The sequence below is a fragment of the Scylla paramamosain genome, chromosome 4, assembly GCF_035594125.1.
Source record: "Scylla paramamosain isolate STU-SP2022 chromosome 4, ASM3559412v1, whole genome shotgun sequence".
In the NCBI taxonomy this organism is placed as follows: domain Eukaryota; kingdom Metazoa; phylum Arthropoda; class Malacostraca; order Decapoda; family Portunidae; genus Scylla; species Scylla paramamosain.
Window position 1 is genome coordinate 38,931,807 of NC_087154.1, and position 15,156 is coordinate 38,946,962.

The window sequence follows — 15,156 nt, forward strand, 5'->3', positions numbered from 1 at the left end:
CCACCCTGAGTCTGTCCAGAATATCCACCAGGCACCGAGAGGCTCTGGAGAAGTTTGGGAAGGGACTACTGCATCATCCGCGTCTCAGAGACATGCTGCCGCCCGACGCGCCTCGCCCTGTCCGTGCCACCAGACACCACAACAAAATAACGCCCCTGAAGGCGCCGCGCACGGACCGGTACAGACTCAGTGCGATTCCCACCATGGTGCGAGCCATCAATCAATAGTATTTCCCTCCTAGATTAGTCTTACCGTTAGGATTAATGTTAAGTTTTTCCCCATCCCCTATGTACATTTTCAGTTTGTCAACTGCCTAAATAATAAACCGTTTATTATTATTATTATTATTATTACACACACACACACACACAGGAACAAACATCTTTGGGGGAAATTTGCAAATGGTGTCATGCATTTACCAAACCCTTCCCTTTTTTTCCCATTTTTTTCCTCTACTTTTTCCCGAAACATTTTTTTTACGATGAGATGCAGTTTAGAGAAAGAGGAGGAGGAGAAGGAGGAGGAGGAGGAGGAGGAGGAGGAGGAGGAGGAGGAGGAGGTTAGGACACATTGTAAGACTTAAAACCTCCATCTTTTATCCTCTGTATTAATATTTGATGAAAGAAGTAGTAGTAGTAGTAGTAGTAGTAGTAGCAGTAGCGGTGGTGAAGGTGGTGGCAGGTCTCGCATCAGAATTTAGGAGGCGATGAGCGGGAGGGTAAATGACAGAGCGAGAGGGGAAGAAAGCACGGACAGAGGAACATTAAGGCAATGATTCACGAACACAAGCATACGAGAGAGTGACACGCCAGTCACAGCGGGGCCAGTGGGTGAGTGGCGGGGAGCAGTGCAAGGCAAGACTGTGTGTTTTGACTCGACAGGTCCAGCCATGCACGATTCATATTTGCTACGCCACCTCGATCACCACCACTGTTTACAAAGGCCACAAAGATGATTACCTTGGTTCTCAAGAGTGTTCCTCCTGTTCATAGTGTAGAAATGGTGTTAATTTGTCACTAGAACCTCAAAAACACTCTTAAAAACACCTGTAACTTCACCAACACTATTTACAAAGGCCACTAAGAGTGTTCCTCCTGTTCATAGTGTAGAAATGGTGTTAATTTGTCACTAGAACCTCAAAAACACTCTTAAAAACACCTGTAACTTCACCAACACTATTTACAAAGGCCACAAAGATGATTAGCTGGATTCTCAAGAGTGTTCCTCCTGTTCATAGTGTAGAAATGGTGTTAATTTGTCACTAGAACCGCAAAAACACAGTGTAACTTCAACTAGAGTCTTTTGAATGTTGTGAAAGTGTGACGAAGAAGTGTTTGAGAATGCTGGCCAACATCTTACCACACTGACCAACATAGAATAGAGAAACAAGAGTATTAGCCAGTTCTCAGCCCTCAGTCAGTCCCGCCCTTCAATTTGGCACCAGCGTGATGGCATTAAATAGATAAAGAATAAAAGCAACAATATTTTCTAAGCTTGTTTTCAGTATATATTTAAAGGAGCGCTCATTATAATGGTAATTCAATTAAACTTTCACGCTATACTCTCTCTCTCTCTCTCTCTCTCTCTCTCTCTCTCTCTCTCTCTCTCTCTCTCTCTCTCTCTCTCTCGCTTAAACAATATCCCCATTCCAGAAATTAAGTTACACCGAGGCTGGAATAGGAAAAGGAATGGGTCAGTAAGGAAGAATACAGCTTTATTGCATATAACACACACATTTGAATGCCTCCTCCTCCTCCTCCTCCTCCTCTTTCTCCTCTCCTCCTCCAACTATTGTCCTCTTCTTGCTCTTCCGCATTCTCTCTTTCTCACTTCACCATTTCTTCTCTTCTGTCCTCCTCCTCCTCCTCCTCCTCCTCCTCCTCCCATTCCGATCTTCTATTGTCTCCTCTTTTAACTGTCTTCTCTTTCTCTCTCTCTCCCTCTCTCACTCCAGCACCACCTCTTCTATTCTGTATCCTCCTCCTCCTCCTCCTCCTCCTCCTCCTCCTCGACCTCCTGTCTCGTGTGAAATTGTGATATTGTCCGTCACGTTTATGGAACAGACAGATGCGAGAGAGAGAGAGAGAGAGAGAGAGAGAGAGAGAGAGAGAGAGAGAGAGAGAGAGAGAGAGAGAGAGAGAGAGAGAGAGAGAGAGAGAGAGAGTGTGTGTGTGTGTGTGTGTGTGTGTGTGTGTGTGTGTGTGACAATAAGCTCCTCTGATTGGGTGCATAATTCGAGCCAATCCCGGCCCGCGGTTGCTTCCTTTTCACATGAATAGTTAGGAAGGAGGATTAAGAGGATTGGGAGAGAAGAGGGATTACTCAGGTGATATGGGAGGGAGGGAGGGAGGAGGGAGGGAGGAAGAGGAAAGGAGGAGACGGAGGGAGGATGACGAGGAAGGAAAACTTTTACATTTTTAAAAGGAGATAAGAAATTGATCAAGAATCGTGGGTAGTAGTAGTAGTAGTAGTAGTAGTAGTAGTAGTAGTAATAACAGTGGAATCTCATCTGGTTTTATTACAATTGTTAAGTCCCCCCTATTCAACGTACACTGTCACTATTGCTTCATTGATAAACCTTTCATTATTATTAGCATTAGCAGGTGGTGGTGGTGGTGGTGGTGGTGGTGTCAGCTGATTCTCCTCAACCGCCAGACTGCGTGGGCTACCTAACGTGAAGCCCCCTCCTCCTCCTCCTCCTCCTCCTCCTTCTCCTCCTCTTCCTCCTAGGCGCCCCACCCCGCCACTACCACCATCACCACCACTACCACCGCCGCCGTCACCACCACTATCACAATCACTATTCTAACTGCAACTACTACTACTACTACTACTACTACTACTACTATCACCACCATCACTACCATTATCCTCACAATATCTGACACACACACACACAGAGGTGTAGAGTGGAGAGGACCACGGCGGCCCGCGGCGCACTGGGCAGCTGCTGGGAAGCTGCCTCGGCCTGCCCCGCCGGCCGCTCCGCGCTCAGTTTAGAGAGAGCAACTGAATAATCATCCTGGGAAGGCAGTGAGTGGGTGTAATCCATAGGTTTATCAGTTACTAAGAATGAAATAACTGGAAATACTTCAAGAGACGGTTATTGGTCGGGTGTGGCTGCCGTGAACGTGTTAATGTCGCTCCACGCTGTCATCACGTGCACAGGACCCTGCAATGGTGTTGTTCAGGTGGGAAGACGTGGCCACCATTGCATTACCCATGTGCAATCACTAATCCACAGCGTATCTTACATATTTACCCTGCAAAGTCACGAAATGCTCTGAATGTGACAATTTCCAGCATTCTGAACGAGATTTGCGTAATATTTCACTTCATTTCACGATCATTTCGCTGCTCAAACACAATGAATATTTAGAAATTATCAATGCCCAAATATTTATCCAGATTTTGTCAAAGTTCCTCGACACACGGAAGAGATATTGGCAAAATTTATTTCCGCAAAGCGAAGTCCCCCTAAAAACTGGAAGGGGTGGGTTGGGTCCCTTTGGGTTTGGTGGGGAGGGGGGTAAATGAGGAGATGGGGAGGAGTTAGAGGACGGGGAGGTGATGGGGGAGGTGATTTGGGGGTAAAACCGTTAAATGCATTACATCACGAGAAATATATCTTTTTGTATAGATTCTTTAGCAATAAAAGTATTTCTATCTTTGTGTTGCCAAAGTATTGTGCAACGATTAAATGTGTATCTAATTATATCTACCAGTCTGTGGAAAACCTTGTTTCTGGTTATAAATTGTAAATGTTGTAGTATTAGCGACGATATCAAGGCATGCACTGTGTTGCGTTAGGTTTGGACCGTTTGCATCTTGTTTAGTTTACCAATATACAAAACAAATGGAGTCAATGTTTGCAAAAGTTTTGCAATACAGAAACAGAATAAATCAACAGAAAAACACAGGTTTGCCTAAGATATCTATTCAAAGCTACATTGTCTATCAGTGGCCTCTGAACCTAAATTTTGAACGAAAAACAAGGATTTTGCTGATTTTCGTAATATTTTAACACAGTTTGGTGTGTTTATATAAAAGACAAATAATATCTCACCGCGGTACATCAAGTCTACTGCCTCAAACGAATACATCTTGTTTATTGAATTATTGTGCATGTAACTAGATCAAAATCTCAAGAAAATAAACACCATATACTAATTTATTTGTACCAAAACATTTACATTGAACGATGAAATAAGAAAACCCACTGGTACGAAAACATTCACTTAGACCTGAGAGAAAACCATGTGACGTCAAGAACAATAGATGACAGAATGCACAGTATAAGAGGATCCAAGTATTTATAGAGCACTCTTATAAGATATCTGAAACTTTTTACTATAAATTGAAACTCCTTATTTTGGCTGTTTACTAAAGATATCTCTATTTCATCATTATTTCCTGGATAATAGCATATTTTGTCTTTGGAAATTCAAATGTTGAATAGGAGAAAAGAATGGTCTAGCAGTAATATAAGAGGATCGAAGAGAGGACCCCGCGAGATGCCACGAAGGTCACAAGTTTATGAGCATACCACAGAGGGTTTTCACAGAGGGTGCGAGGAAATAGATGAAAAATTAAAGTAATATATATTTTTGCACGCGTATGCTATCTATTGTGACGAGAGAGAAAAAAAATATCAGGGAAATATATAATAAACAAATAAACGAATAAATAAATAAATATACAAATAAGCTTAATTGAATAAATATTATAAATTCAATTACGAAAAACAATCCATTATGATAATCGAGATATGACAAAATGTATATTTCCAGAAACAAGATTATGAAAAACTATGGAATTTCACAGCAATACTTAGAGATAACGATATCTAAAGATTATACATGGAGGGATACTGAAGATACAAACTTAATATAACCTACACACCAAGAAATTATGGCTACCAATTAGATATATTAGGTAAAATAGAGGTACTGAGAGACAAGTCCAGGGTGACAAAAAGAGATGGAGGGATTTAAACTATGGAGGAATATTGAGATAGTGGGAATGTAACGGTGTCACATAATTAATAATAATATGTATTGTATTTATCATGTCTTGCCTGATTAGCAATATAAGTGTATGTATACATATATGCATAAGTGTAAATAGTGGGTGTTGGCGCATAAGGGTGGGGCGGATATGATCACGCCACCCTACGTCACACACACACCATGGAACTTTCCATACTCCTTTTATTGCCATCGATAAGTAATCGGTAGCACCTACATTACAGTATCTAAGTATTCTGCATAGTTAATCTCTCTCTAATGTATTTTGGCATGTATTACTCTTAGCTATAAGTAGCTTTTCCTTTGCCTTATTTATGTAATTAGAGAGTAATAATTATGAATATATTCATGTACTGTGAGTGCGGTCAACCCGCCCCTATTTCTAATGTCAGCACTTTTTGAAGGCGCTAAAAAAGCCGCTAAGCGTCCCTTGTGCCGGCTCCGGCAGTCTCTTGCCAGGGTGTAACGCTGTACCACGCAGAGGACATCCGTTGTCCCGTACGCGCCACACCCTTCTCCAGAACTCTGTACATATATCTAAATATACCTATTTTTATACGTTCACCTTTGACATTCACCTGAAAACCACAGAAACTCACCAAGAGTGACTTTACCTATTATATAAAGGTAAGATACTAATGAACAGTGTCCAGTGGTAATTGATAATTCAAAACCACACCGGAACAGGAAATATAATTATGACGAGACAGACAGAGAGAGAGAGAGAGAGAGAGAGACCCATTCATTCTTCACCTGTCAACATCTGGGGAGGGGACCATAAATGTCCCCAGGTCTGTCTGCCTTTCTGTCGACGACCCTAAGTGTCTTGACACCCCCTCAACTTTTTCTTCATTAACTTGTGCAACATTCGCGGTCTAAGATCTAATTTTAAATCTGTACAACACCACCTCTCCTCTTCTAAACCTCATCTTCTTTTCCTCACATAAACTCGGGTGTCTGAGGCAACTGACAGTAGCTACTGTTTTTGTTTTGTAATGCAGTTTAGTACAGAGCAGAAATTCGTGTTACCAAATGGTCCAGCGTCTTATTTTAACTTTTATAAATTTCTAGAGATCTATTTAGGTTTTCAGAGGTATTTTCGTGACTCTAGGAAAAAAAGAATCCAGCTCTACGTGTTTCTTATGTAATTCAACTTATTACACAACAGGAATCCGTGTTATCATATCTTCCCGCGTCTTATCTGAACTTTTATCATGTTCTGGTCTGTTATTTAGGTTTTCAAAGGCATTTTCATGACTAGCACAAAAATCCATCTATTCTTGTTTGTTCTGTAATTTTTATATAACAGAAGAGAAACTCGTATCCTCAAACGATCTGGCGTCTTATCTTTCTTAATTTTTATCAGGTTCTAGTAGAAATTATGTACGTTTTTATGTTTCTGGGTAAAAAAGAAAAAATCTATCTTCCCTGTTTATTCTGTAATTCATTTAACTACAGCAGAACAAGAACAACATTATAAAACATTCCGGTTGCGTTGCGAGAAGTTTTGTGGAGCAGAGTTGTGAAATATTGTCTGCTGCTGAATTACTGACGTGTCCTTAAGCTTCACCTATATTGTAATAGCACGTTTTTCTTGATTTCTGGCCTGGTGTTCTAGAGTGTATGGTGTCTTATATAGGGAACAGTGAGAAAGGACCTTCACTCCTCTCCCTGTGGTTCAGTGGCTGATGTCTCTTATTTTTTTTCTTCTCCCTCGTCACTCGGTCAAGGAAACAGAGTCGCCCCCTTTAAAAGAAAACCCCTCTGTAACCTGGCTTTGGTCTGTATGACATCAAATCGCTCCACTCCCTCCCTTATCCACTCTTTAAATTCCCTTATACTCTTTACCCAATCTTAATAACCCTAGGAACACTTCAGCAATATAATATCTTAAGAGTCTTCTGTGGAATCAACTCAGACAGGTTTGAATTACTTGAATCGCGTTGACACACCTTCTCCTCACACTCCGTCTCTTAAACGTCCTTTAAATTCCCCTATACTCTTTACCCAAGCTTATTAACCCCACAGATACTTTCTTACTACAATATCTTAAGTCATACGTAATCATATCAGAGGCTGGAATTGTTTGAATTTCGCGCGAAAACATCCGCTCTTCACACCATCTAAATTGTGTTATACTCCTTATCCAAGCTTATTAAGCCTAGGAACACTTCAGAAATACAATATCTTAATAGTATATTGCGGAATCATGCCTTTACACGCTTCAGTTACGCTCTAATAAACTCCTTTCAATAGCGAGAAAATATGAGCTGTCAAGTGAATGGCATCCACCATCACCATGACAACGGGTCGTGAATAGCCAATCCCAGCTCGCCATTTCATCCGGGACCTCAAGATGGCCACACTGATACAATATAGTTTAATTTCCAGCTAAGATGAGAGTTAACCGAGACATATATGGTGGATAAAAAGCTCTTAAAAATATGGGTGTTCCGAGGAAAGTATACCACTAGGGAATGTGGGTTACATTAGTAATGGAGGAATATTTTGAGAGCAGACGAAACTAAAGGTACAGTTACTAGTTAGTGTTTTTGTGTGTTTGTTTATGTGTGTGTCGTGGAGGAGTGATCTGTGCCTGTCCATGTGGCTATATGACGAACCAGGCGTGAGTATTCAGCATTTGACCAAACACACTCGCGCAGAGACTGCCCCTTTAAACCTTCGTCCCTTTAAACCTTCGTCCCTTTAAACCGTACCCAAACAAACGCTTTCGATTCCCGTAGGCAGACCAGGCTACCTCTCTGACCGCCGCCCCATGTCACTTATTTTTTTAGGGTCATGCTCCTAATGAGAGAGTAACCGGCCGGCTAGGGGGACTGGGAGTAGGCTGGGAGTGTTAACTGGTTATTTAACAGAGTAGAAGATGAGAGAGAGACTGGGATGTGTGATGGATGAGTGACAGGGAGAAGAAGGGTGTAATCTGTTTGACGTAAGGGTGACAGGCTGTGTGCGTCCGTGTGTACATGTATGTGGGTGGGTGTGGGTGACTGGGTGTGTGTGGTGGGTCAGTGTCCGTATGTATGTGTGTATTACCATTGTGAGACCCGCTCTGTGTGTATGTGTGTGTGTGTGTGTGTGTGTGTGTGTGTGTGTGTGTGTAGGGAGGGAGAGAGACGTGAGTAAAGAAGGGAGGATGGGGGTCAGGAAAGAGGAGGAGGAGGAAGAGGGCTGACTGGGTGGACCTCTTAAAGATAGTATTCAGAAATTACGTGTTTTCTTGACGGCTTCGCTGAGTCACTGTGTTAGGGAAGAGGAAGAGGAGGAGGATGAGGATATAGAAGTGATGTAAGCATAGGTAGGTTTTAAGTTAGTGTCGGTAAGGTTTAGGTGAGGTTAGTTAAGAATAGGTGATGTTAGGTTAGGCTATGTAAGTTGAAGTGTATTAGATTGTAAGGCTAAGTAAGGTTAGGTTAGGTTAGGTTAAGATAGTGTGTTAGGTTAGGTTAGGTTAGGCTATGTAAGTTGAAGTGTATTAGATTGTAAGGCTAAGTAAGGTTAGGTTAGGTTAAGTTAGGTTAGGTTAGGTAAGTTAAGGATAGGTTAGACTAGCATAGTTTAGGTTATATTAGATGAATTTACATTAACTTGCATAGGTTAGATTAGATTAGATTAAAGTAAGATTTGGATGACATAGGTTACGTTAGATCATGTTAAGTTATGGCAGATTAATTAGGTTAGTTAAGGTAATTGAGTTAGCAAAGGTTGCATTAGGTTAAACTAGCATAAGTGAAGAAGTTAAGTTAGATTAGGTGAGGAATTATTAGGTTAGATGAGAGGAGGTGAGGTTAGGTGAGGTTAGGTGAGGTTTGGTTAGGTTAGGTTAGGTGAGGTTTGGTTAGGTTAGGTTAGGTGAGGTTAGGTTAGGTGAGATAAGGTTTGGTTAGATTAGGTTAGGTTAGGTTTGGTTAGGTTAGGTTAGGTGAGGTTTGGTTAGATTACGTTAGGTGAGGTCAGGTTTGGTTAGGTTAGGTGAGGTGAGGTTTGGTTAGATTACGTTAGGTGAGGTTAGGTTAGTTTAGGTGAGGTGAGATTAAGTTAGGTTACAGTGAGGCATCTTGAAGTCATGAGAGACATTGGCGGGGACAGAGATGGTACCTTGCCAACTCCACCTGAGAGAGAGAGAGAGAGAGAGAGAGAGAGAGAGAGAGAGCAGAGGGGGTCAGACTACTGTTTCATTTAAGGAGTCTTTAAAATTAGCTTCCCTATGTTAATGTGTTAGTTTTCATATTTATTGAGAGAGAGAGAGAGAGAGAGAGAGAGAGAGAGAGAGAGAGAGAGAGAGAGAGAGAGAGAGAGAGAGAGAGAGAGAGAGAGAATATGGTGTAAATAAAGGGACTAAAAATGTACTTCAAATGGCTTGATTCTCTCTCTCTCTCTCTCTCTCTCTCTCTCTCTCTCTCTCTCTCTCTCTCTCTCTCTCTCTCTCTCTCTCTCTCTCTCTCTCTCTCTCTCTCTCTCTCTCTCTCTCTCTCTCTCTCTCAATAAATATGAAAACTAACACATTAACATAGGGAAGCCAATGTTCATGCTCATTTACTCCCGACCCCAACCATTGCTAATATAGACTTCACTTTCATCCAGGTAGAAAATAAATCTTGTAAAATAACATTAGGTCTCGTCTATCATCCTCTAATCCAGTCACCTGCTATGGACAAAAAACTTTGACCTTATTGCGGACATTTGCTGCATTAATAATTGCATAATTATGGGGGATTTTAATTATCCAGTCACTCTCAAGACATCTTTATTTGTTCTACAACCACATGCAGTCTTAGAACTGGGAAGAAATTGCAAAATGCCAACTTTACATCTTGTAGATGGTTATAAAGGAGCATGCATTGCTTCTGATGCTGCTAATTGTTTTGTTTCACAGTGAAAGGCTTTAAGTGTACGAGTAGTTGGAAAATATCATAGGAAAAAATTGTAGTTAATATTGGATGCAAAATATCAAAGTAAGATTAGCTGAAGAATTTTTAATGTTGGGAATAGCAATCCATATATATATATATATATATATATATATATATATATATATATATATATATATATATATATATATATATATATATATATATATATATATGAGAGTACATTTTTTGTAACAGTGTGAGTGATAAGATTCCACTTTTCAGTGTTGCCACGGTGACGGTGGTGGTGGGCATGACACAGATGCGGGAGCTGGAGTTTGTGCCCGATGGAGACATGCAGCTGGACAAATTGTGTTGGTCATTGGTCAGACTGGAGTTTACATGTGTACCTCCTTCACCATCATTGGTGGACACTTCACCATGAGTGTTAGTGAAATGTGCTCTCTTTCTTACTTTATTTGTATATCAGAAAAATTTAAGGCCAGTTAGTTGTCTAGACTATAAGTTTTAAAATGAGAAAATAAATCTACATAATTTTTTAAAAGCAAACAGTTAAGGCATTGTAAAGTGAAAGTCAAAATATATTTTGGTTATTATTTTTTTTTTTTTTGCAATCAACAACTTTCATGTATAATGAAATCAATACATTCATCAAACTTAATATCATATTTAATAACAGCTAGAGATACCAATTTGCAGATGTCTATGGAAAATTTGTATGATAATCTTGTGGCCAACAAGAAAGGATACAATGAATGATGACTTATTACTGTAAGAAATCTTTGAGAGTTGTTGTTGTGTACTTCCACATTCCATGGAGACAGCTTTTTCCTTCACCTTTCACCATTTAAAAAGTGATAATTTCAACAGGATGCTTGAGCTGTCATGGTGTTGCTGGTGCTGTCTGCCATCATCACCCTGACACAGACCACCCTGCAGACACCTTCATCCTGGGTGCCACACGTCGCTGCTGCTACAACTCAGAGCAACAAGAGCACAAGCCAGGAAGGGAAATGGTAACTTTTCACTTAATTTGTTGTTTATTTGAGGGCCTAATGACAAAGACATAATGGAATGAGTGTTTGTGAATGTTTGTTTATATCTAGATACACCATTCACATATCTTAAGTGCCACCTTCCAAAAGCAATGTCAGCCAGAAAAATAACTGATCAATCTAATTACATTTCAAGTCAAAAAGTTTTCCTTTAACCACTTTGCTCTAGATGCTTAAAAACATGCGTTGCTCACATACATGGCGTCACGTAGGCTCGTGACTGGTAACTTATCTAATTTCTAATATAATTTCTGTGTGTGTGTGTGTGTGTGTGTGTGCTGATGCGGCTGAGAAGGTTGCCTTATGATAATTATTGACAAATGGAGGTAATGGATGTGCATGTCATTAATACTTTTTTATGTGTGTGTGTATGTGTGTGTGTTATGTATACACACAAACACACACACACACACACACACACACACACGCACAAAAAGAAGTAATAGACACGCATCCTTTACCTTCATTCATCAATAATTGCCATAAGACGACCTTCCCAGCTGCATCATTACACACACACAGACACACACACACACACACACACACACACTTACACATCATGTAGTGTAGTGGTTAGCACGCTCGGCTCACAACCAACAAGGCCCGGGTTCGAATGGCGGGCACGGTGAGGCAGATGGACAAGCCTCTTAATGTGTAGCCCTAGTTCACCTAGCTGCAACGAGGTACAGGAGGTAACCCGAGGTGATGTGACTTCGCTGCCCCAGTGTGTGGTGTGTCATTGGCCTCAGTCCTACCCAAAGATCAGTCACCATGAGCTCTGAGCTCTTACACACACACACACACACACACACACACACACACACACAGAGAGAGAGAGAGAGAGAGAGAGAGAGAGCAAAATGGCAATGAATGAAACAGGGAGGAGGGGGAACTGTGTGTGAATGAAAACATCATCTACGTGAAACATTTGATTGATTATAAAGCACATGTGCATCATATATAGTCATGAATGTGGAGGAACAGCAGAGTGAGTGATCAACCACAGAAAGGAGAGAGTTGGACATGCGGAGAGAATGGAAGGGGAACAATTTGAGAAGATAAGCATGCAAATATATAAATGTAAGGTGGAATAACAGTGTTTGGTGGGAAGATGAAAGAGAGATGTCTGTTTATGAAGCAAAATGGTTGTGCAAGAGAGGAATGATTGGAAAACCATTCCCACCATAGCCAACAGACCTTACACCATATTTTTACAAACCACAGCATCTCTATTCATCCATTCTGTGTGTCTTCTCTTCTCTCTCTCTCTCCACTCTTAATGCTGCTGTGGGTCTCTGGGCTGGAGTACATCACAGAAAGATTGACACAGACTTATATATGAGAGGATGTTGTCTGTAACTATGCTATGGGGACATTGCAAGTTTGTGGGCTGTAGTCAATGAATAAGTGTGTCCTCTATAGCATACTTAAAAACCACACTCTCACATGGAAATCAATCTCTCTCTCTCTCTCTCTCTCTCTCTCTCTCTCTCTCTCTCTCTCTCTCTCTCTCTCTCTCTCTCTCTCTCTCTCTCTCTCTCTCTCTCTCTCTCTCTCTCTCTCTCTCTCTCTCTCTCTCTCTCTCTCTCTCTCTCTCTCTCTCTCTCTCTCTCTCTCTCTCTCTCTCTACAGACTCACTATTTCCTAACCCTTGCCTGAAACAAATGAAAAACTTTTATCCTTCTTCAATCACATTTTAATTTTCTACTGACAGTCACAATCCCACAGTATATGTAGTTAATTTCAACTTTTACTTTCAGATTACCTTGTTGATGTGCAGTCTTGCTATGTGGGCGATGAACACCTCTGGGACATGACGAGCAGATGCCCATCCAGCACAGCTCAACTTGTATGGAATCTGGACCTGGACCATCACATGAATGCCACTGCCTTTGATATGTGTTTGATATGGCTTCTATTGCTTTCAAGTGACCATCTGCCTCTGTGAAATATGGAAGATCTTACAAGGTCAAGCATAATATTAAGCAAGTGATAGGAATGGTGATATGAGTGTGGTGTGTCTGAATTAACTGTCAGAGTATTGTAAATATTATTACTTAGTCTTCCCAGTTATGAAATTAAGAACAGTTGTGAAGTTTGCTTTAAAACCCTTCATTAACTTTGCCACAAAACACTTTTACATGTTGTCAAAAGTGTGTAACTGTTATGAAGTGTGTGTATATATCATTACTACAGAAGAATCTGGAATTTCCCCTCAGATTACTTTAATGAATGAAGCTTGAGTTCACAGATGTGTGGTTCCTTAATGCAAATAGTCTTGCCCCAAAAAACTTGTGATGTCAAACTAACTTTTCTTAACACACCACAACCAAAACCACTCAAAATTATACATTAATTTTTTTTTATAGAGCAACATGTGTGGAAAGTGGTACCAGAAATATTTGCATAACAAATATTTGGTTCTGGACCTTAGCACTTATACAGTACTGCACTAACTTACACACAAGGTTAATTAATGATGTAATACTCAGGTGAAGCTGGATTTTCAAAAGACTGATCAATATTTTTTCCCAGATGTCATTTTTATGCAGCTGACTGAAGGAGAAAACATTGCAAAGGTCACACTATTCTTAAATCTTACTAAAATGTATGTGCATCACTTTCTGCTTTCACCCCAATGGCACACAAACCAAAATTCATGGGTATGGAGATGGCTGGACTAGTTCCTGTGGCCACCCCTCTTATATCTTAATTTGCCACTGTCTTCCCTGTGTGCTGGTTAAGTTCCTGCATATTGCAATACTTAATCTACTCACTGCTGAAGTCCCTGGAAACTAGGTAGAATAATTTAGAATGACATGGTTAAGTTAATGCCTATAAAATCTTATTTGGAATATTCAGGAAGATTGAATTATTCTTCCTCTGTTGAAGCAAATGATATGACATTGACTAGAAGCTTTCACAATATTTGTAAACTTTCTTGTATCAGCGATCTTTTGAAAATGCAACCATTAATCTGTAAATACTTGTATAGTGTAGCTGGCATGAAGGTTGCAGTCTTCATGATTTACTAGTGGACAAGCAATAAGTGATGGTGTTGAGCCACTGTAGTAGTGATGTTATGGTAGGAAGTCACTGTCAAGATCAGGACGTCTGCAAGTTCAAATGGTCACCTAACAATTGCATCTTAGAAAAACACAAACAGGAAGTTTATGCAAGTTTTTATCCTTATATGAAATGTTGCTAGTGTTAACATATAAAATTGTATTGCATCAAAGCCCCATACATTACTGTCTCTATCCAGTATGAGACCGGTGTTCAGGATAACAAGAAGCCGGCATTGCTCAAGCTGACCACATTTCATCCATTTATACATACTTTTTATTATTAAAGCTTATCTAGTAATTATTGCTGAAGACATTGACTCATTTATTTATTTATTTATGACTTAGAACTATGATAAAGCTATGGATTGATATAATTCCTGATTTGTTTCCATTCTTGTCTCCGCTTGTCCATCCCTGAGTGGTCAGAAGCGGTGCTCCACTGATGATGTGGAAGCCTGAGACAGCCAATCATTTAATGGGCTAGGTTACCTTTTGTCACCAGTCTTCTGTGTGTCACTACGTTTGGAAATGTTTACCTGTTCTATTTAATTTGTTGGTTATAATAATGTTTATGGTCAATAAACTATTTATAAAACTATTTATCTGTGTCAGTATGATAAAAGCAGTTATTGTTATTATTATTATTATTATTATTATTATTATTATTATTATTATTATTATTATTACACATTTTCCTCCTTGTATTTAAATATTATTATTATTATTATTATTATTATTATTATTATTATTATTATTACACATTTTCCTCCTTGTATTTAAATATTATTATTATTATTATTATTATTATTATTATTATTATTATTATTATTATGCATTTTTCTTGTATATAAATAAAATATTGTAACTGATTATTATCTTTTTTTTATCATTCATGTAGACTCTCTCTCTCTCTCTCTCTCTCTCTCTCTCTCTCTCTCTCTCTCTCTCTCTCTCTCTCTCTCTCTCTCTCTCTCTCTCTCTCTCTCTCACGAATAAAATGACTGGTGAGGAACTCTAATCATTAAAGTGCTAAAAATTCCATTAAACAACGAGAAATAAATTATTAAGCCGTTCATTGCAAGGGCCACAGTCAGAAAGTGAAAAAATAAAAAATAAA

The 15,156-nt window shown here is 39.7% G+C and overlaps 1 long non-coding RNA gene across 3 annotated transcripts; it reads left to right on the forward strand.

Annotated features, from left to right (window-relative positions):
• The first annotated feature begins 5,466 nt into the window (after window positions 1-5,466).
• On the forward strand, window positions 5,467-14,909 carry LOC135100090 (uncharacterized). 3 transcript variants are annotated; one of them, XR_010268537.1, is made up of 4 exons: window positions 5,467-5,654; window positions 10,181-10,342; window positions 10,787-10,932; window positions 12,732-14,909. It is a non-coding gene; the product is annotated as an uncharacterized LOC135100090 (long non-coding RNA). The 3 variants fall into 3 exon arrangements; XR_010268539.1 differs by lacking the exon at window positions 5,467-5,654 and adding an exon at window positions 7,384-7,557; XR_010268538.1 differs by lacking the exon at window positions 5,467-5,654 and adding an exon at window positions 7,553-7,653.
• Window positions 14,910-15,156: the final 247 nt, after the last annotated feature.